Raw genomic sequence first — 6,663 nt, 5'->3', positions numbered from 1 at the left:
ATATATATATATATATATATATATATACACGCATATATACACGCATATAAACACCCGTACATTGTTTCTCCCAGTTGATTTGAAAAATGTCAAAAGCACAAACAGCGAGCGAGGATTTCTAAAATGACAAAATCAAAAACAACACCAATAGCAACATCAACAACCACATCAACAACATCATAAAAAACATCACTAGCATTATCAACATCACCATCAATACCATCAATGTTATCAACATCAACATCATCAGCATCAGCATCAACTTCAACAACAACAGCAATAATATTCACACTTCGGGCAACGGGAGCGTTGCGTGACCGAGAAAGAAACAGCAGCCACATTGCCTTCATATTACATCCAACAATTTTTAAGATTGGAAGGAAACATTAAGTAATGTACTCCCAGATAACCCTATACAGACAGATTTATCACGTTTGCAATGATTTTGGCAATAACGACTGACCTAAGGCTAAAATCCAACACTAACAACAAGAGCTGAACCAAAAAAAAAAAGAAGGTTCTATGTGGTCATTCGACTTACTAGAAACAGTAACCAAATTTCTCTCCAGTCAATTCATATCATCTTCAAAAAAGGACAGATTGAACCAGAACAGGGTGATCGTGGTTGGAATGCCTTTGATCAGAGGTCTGCTTGAACGATGATGACCTGGGATTTAAATAACAACAACAACAACAGAAGCAGCAGTCTGAAACTATAGTTACAAAAACAACATTATTTCCACTTACAGATACTACTACTACTACTACTACTACTACTACTACTACTACTACTACTACAGTTATAATAGCAAAAGTAATATCCGAAACAGCGATTCAACGAAGAAGACACTGCGAGTTTGCTAGAAATAACAACTAAATTCTGTCTTCAAATTACCGTCTTAAAACCGGGGAAGGTTACCTTGTGTACTACAGTCTGAGATGCAATAGACTTTGAACAAAGCTGGGATGATCACACCTTGAACCCTTTTGATCATACGTCTGGGGTTAAAAATAATATTGCTAGCAATGAATCGACGAAGTAGCTGTTACGTGCTAGAAATAGCTACCTAATCACCCGAAAATCATTGGCATAACTGTGTGGTTAAGAAACTCACTCAGCAACCACAGGTTTTCAGGTTTAGTTCCACTGCGCGGCACTTTGGCCAAGTGTTTTCTACTACAGCCCGAGGCGAGTGAATTTGGTTGACGGAAACTGTGTAGAAGCCCATCATATATGTGTGGATGTGTGTTTCTTTGTATTTGCTTTTGTCCACTGTCACCATTACTTGGCAACTGGTGTTGAATAGTTAACGTCTCCATAACATGGCGGTTCAGCTAAAGAGAAGAGATAGAGTAAGAACTAGACTTTTAAAAATAAATATTAGGGTCGATTTTTTACGACTATACTCTTCAAGGCGGTGCCCCAGCATGGTTGCAGTCTAATGACTGAAACAAGTAAAAGAAAAGATAAATATAAGAGTAAGAACAACAACAATAAAAAGAAAAACCTTAACAGAACTTAAAATATAAATAAAGCTCTTCGAATCACATAGCTCTTGAATGATATTGGAACTACCGAAAACTGAACAGGAGGGAGATCAGTCGATAAGTGAAGCTCTGGTATTTGATTATTTAAGGCAATAATACCGGGTTACTGAACAAAATAATCCAAAAGCACAAAACACACTACTAATTCCTCGACAAAGGAATAATTTCGAGATACCAGAGTCCTGCTGTTTTCTTGCAACTGGAGAGAAGTTCCTTGCATTTGATTCTGGCGACGATGACAAGAATAGAATACTAATATTTGCGACGGAAGATGGCTTTAAAGATTTGATAAATTTTCCTAACTGGGCAGCAGATGGTACCTTTAAAGTCAGTCCATCAATATATTATTAGCTATATTGTATCCATATCCAAGAAGGTACATTTAGTATTCCTAGAGTTTTTGCCATTCTTCCGCGTAAAACAAAGAAAACATTTTCGTCTATTCACATATTTGTTGCAACTCAAACCGCAACTTCATCCAAAATCTTTGTTGCCAGACTTTGAAATCGGAGCTCAAAAAGGCTTTGTAGAAATGTTTCCAGAAGTAACAATAAGTCCATGTCGCTTTCATTTCTCTAAGTCTATTTTTAACAAAATCTGTGGCCTAGGATTAAGTCAACGGTTGAGAGAAGATGAAGTATTCAATTTAAAAGTTAAATGTTATTCCGCATTATCATTTCGTCCTTTAATTGACGTTGTCAACGGTTTTATTGACTTGTCCGATGACTGTAATTTGCCTCCAGAATTTACCGCCTATTTTGAAATGACACACGTTGGGCAAACAAGAGGCCGGAGAAGGATAAGAATGGAACCAATTTTTGCTATCACGTCTTGGAATGTTCGAAAAAGGGTTATAAATCAGTTGCCTAGATCTAATAACAGCCTAGAGGGATTGCACTATACTTTGCAATATTCCTTATCGTATCAACACCCCTCTATTTGGAAATTGATTTAGACACTGAAATAGGAGGAGGTTATTGCCTTAATGAAAAAAAAGGGACTTTCAAAGAGGAAAATAAGATAAATTTCTCCTGAAACGAATAACTCACAACATTCACACCTTTTGATTTATTTGTGAAGCTACAATAATTTTTAGATCTTGAAATATTTCTTTAATATTGTTGATCTGCTTCATAAATTTTAAACTCTTATTTCTTTATTCCTTTTTTAGATATTTATTATTACCTATTCTCTTATTTAGAGTTATTAAATGTGTTTATTTACAACTAGCTTTCAAATAAACAAAAAATACACCTGAAAAGATACATAAAATTTCAAAATAATACAGGTACACAACTATCTAGGGATTCATTTGTCTCGAGATGCAAATGTCCAGGGACGCAAATGTCCAGTACGCAACTGTCCTAGAATCGGGACAAACACACACACATACACACACATATATGGGCTTACGTATCACCGAGTTTTTAGCAGAATTTGATACAGTATCTTTGCTCAATGCGCTCGGTCATCTTAATGCAAACAGAAAATTTTTGCGCATGCTCAGGAAGGACGCTGCCACCAAATACCCATGCAGATTTTGCTCACGCATTATTATTTTGTGCGAAAGACATCAAGGTCGGATACTTTTTGACTACACCTCATATAAATATACGGCGGGATTCTTTCAGTTTCCGTCTACCAAATCGACTCACAAGGTTTTGGTCGGCCCGAGGCTAGATAGAAGACACTTGTCCAAGTTGCCGCATAGCTGGACTGAACCCGGAACCATGTGTTTGAGGAGCAAAATTCTTCACCCAGCCTGTGAAAGAAAAAAAAAATGAAGTGTGTTATATTATATATTTATCGAATAATATTTGAAAGTAATTTCGTATGTTGGGGCAGAAATCTGTGATTCCGTGCGTGTAAATACAGTATTATGACAGCTTATTGGAATAAAGTTTAAGGCGTTAAAGTTATCATAAATAGACTACATTATGGGACGACCGTATCTCAACATGATCGTCTTTCTGTTCAACTGGGTAGTTGTTCGTATTTTGGTCAAGAGAAGTGCCATACACGATGCAAAACTAATGTTTTTTACATCACAGCGCCGTATCCTGAGAAAAGAAGTATAAAGAGATGACGTGACGTCCGCACATAACAGCCGACATACTTAAACTATATTTCCTAAGCTTTTACTTGCAGTTTCTGATAATTTGGCTTATTTTTCAGTTATTTATTATTAGCAACAATTACAAAGGCGGCGTGCTGGCAGAATCGTCAGCACGCTGGACGAAATGCTTAGCGGTATTTCACCCGTCGCTACGTTCTGAGTTCAAGTTCCATCGAAGTCGACTTTGCATTTCATCCTTTCGGGATCGATAAATAAAGTACCAGTTAAACACAGGGGTCGATGTAATCAACTAGTTCCCTTCCCCCAATTTTCAGGCCTTGTTCCTTTAGTAGAAAGTGTTATTAGTAATAATCATAAAGGCGGCGAACTCGGAGAATCGTTTGCACGCCAAATAAACTGCTTAGCGGCATTTCTTTTGGTTTTACGTTCTGAGTTAAGATTTCGCTAAAGTCGACTTTGCCTTTCGGGGTCAATAAAATGAGTACCAGTCAGGTACTGGGGTCGATGTAATCGGCTAGTCTCCGCCCGAAAAAATTTCAGACTTTGTGCCTATAGAAGAAAGGATTATTAAAAACAATTATTGTGCCTAGCGGATTTATGCCCATCCAGCTCCTCAACCTATGGCACTCGGTCTCTCATCCACTGACAAATGGTAATTTCTTTTTATACATTTACAAATAAATAAAACTGTATCTTATACACCAGCAAATATGGTATTTATAAATATTGATCGATTAATTCGTTCCCATGGTCAGCAATATGCAGTGAGGTTATACTTCGTTGATGGTACCGAAGGAAGGTGAAAATATGCACAAAGTTATTAGCTGTAGCTGAGCTTGCTCGGTAAATTGACAAAAAGAGAGGATAATACTTAAATACTCAATGCCTACATCAATTTATACAACTGGTTTATAAAAAAGCATTTTATTTTGAAATGATTGTAATTTTCTACACTTAAAAATATATATTTCTATATTTTTATGTATTGTTCGCTACCATTTCAGCACGTTACAAGAAACTGTCGAGAGAAAACCTCTAGAATACACTCAAACTGATAGAAATAGAAGCCAAATCTCCTTCATATTACACATCACCATCTTCAAAAAGAATTATATATCGGATAATATAGTCCTAGATAAAATATACTCGAAAAGAGAAAAAGGTGTGTTGGCTATGACTCAAACAATTTTGGTCATAGATCTATTGGATTACAAGTGATCTGAGCCACAACAATAACAAGAATGATACAGGGTATGTCTTAGAGGAAAGCGAGTTGGTTGTTTAAACTGGCAAGGGAAGATATGTTTAAGCAGACCATCAATCATTCGTTGTTCAAGATGAAACAAAGAAAAGGGAATACCATAGTGTTGTATAATCCCAAAAGATGGAGATGGAGATGGAGGTGGAAGTAGCCTGAAGAATTAAAGTGGGAACACACCTGAATGTTCCGGTGTTTTGCGACAAATATCTTAGAAATGTTCGTATTTTTTCCCGCTGCTTTTTCGAATTCCCATGGCTCTCTGTTGCCATCCAATTCAATTATTATTAATTTGAATTGAGAGCTTGAGTCATAGTGAGTCTTTCATTAATTGATTATACAACCATGGACACCTCCCCTATGGATGCGTTGTAAATTCTCTCTTAGTAGTGCTTGATGATCCTGACCGTTGATCTAAGATTTCTCTCCTCAGAATCAATGTAAAAATCACCGTTGATTCAGTTGAGCTCTTCTGCTACCTCTGAACAATCTGCCAATTTACAGTCCCATTACTCGACCGTATCCCTGACAGGGTGGCTGAACGGGTGCTACGCGTTGCCAAAGGGCAGCCCTTAACTATGCAGGGCATGGCCGTCCCTCCGTGAGGTATTTTCAAAATACCCGCATACCCATGTTCGTTCCTTGAAATGATCTCCAGTTTTCTGCAACGCACAGTAAGACCCAGAGTTTGACTTTTAAAGCAGTAACCCACATCTACTTAACTTTCACAGCTTCATGCTTTGCACCTCAGTATTTACTAGTTCTATTTGCGACCCCACCTTCACCTCACCCATTGCTAATCTATAATACTTTATATTCACCATCTCAAGCGATGTATGTTTGTCTTTCTGTCACACACCACAACCGCAGCTAAATCTCTAATCTAATATCGGCCACCCACATTATTGTTACATATATTCCATCTTTTCTTCTATTTTTTCTTTCTGTTTTCCTTTCTCTTCTCCAGTCATATGTATTGACAAAGGAAATCTCTCCAAAACGTCGATTCATCTTCCGCTCTCTTCCTCCATAGCAGGAAATACATTGGCTTTGCATTTTGTCCGCTGTTTTAGGTCGTGTTGCATTTGTTTATTGTTATTAACATGCGTTTAACAAATTCCATTTTGAAAGCGGAACAGTGAAAATATGCAATATATTTTCTTTTTCAAAAGTCTTCATCTAAATTTCAATGCAGGAACTCTATTTCTTACTTAGAAACTACATCTTTCTTTAAGAGAAAAATCCAAAGAATTTCCTTAAAGAATGAATCATAAGATACATACATACATACATACATACATACATGCATGCATATATACATACGGACGTACAACGTACATACATACGTACATATATACATACATACATGCATAATTACAGACGCGCACGCGCACGCATATGCACACGCACACACACACATACACAAGCACGCACATAGTCACACACACAAACATACACACATACATATTTGCATGCATACATACATACGTTCATACATACATACATACATACATTCATACATACATGCATACATACATACATTCATACAAGCATACATGCATACATACATACATTCATACATACATACATGCATACAAATATACATAGCATGCATACATACATACATATATACATACATACATACATACGTACATACATACATACAAATACATATATACATACGTTCGTACATACATACATACATACATACATACATACATACATCTTCTAACACCAATGCCTCATACAAAAGGCTCAAAGATTCTTTTAAAAGAAAGAC

Source organism: Octopus bimaculoides, chromosome 14, assembly GCF_001194135.2.
Source record: "Octopus bimaculoides isolate UCB-OBI-ISO-001 chromosome 14, ASM119413v2, whole genome shotgun sequence".
Classification (NCBI taxonomy): Eukaryota; Metazoa; Mollusca; class Cephalopoda; order Octopoda; family Octopodidae; genus Octopus; species Octopus bimaculoides.
This window is presented reverse-complemented; position numbering follows the sequence as displayed.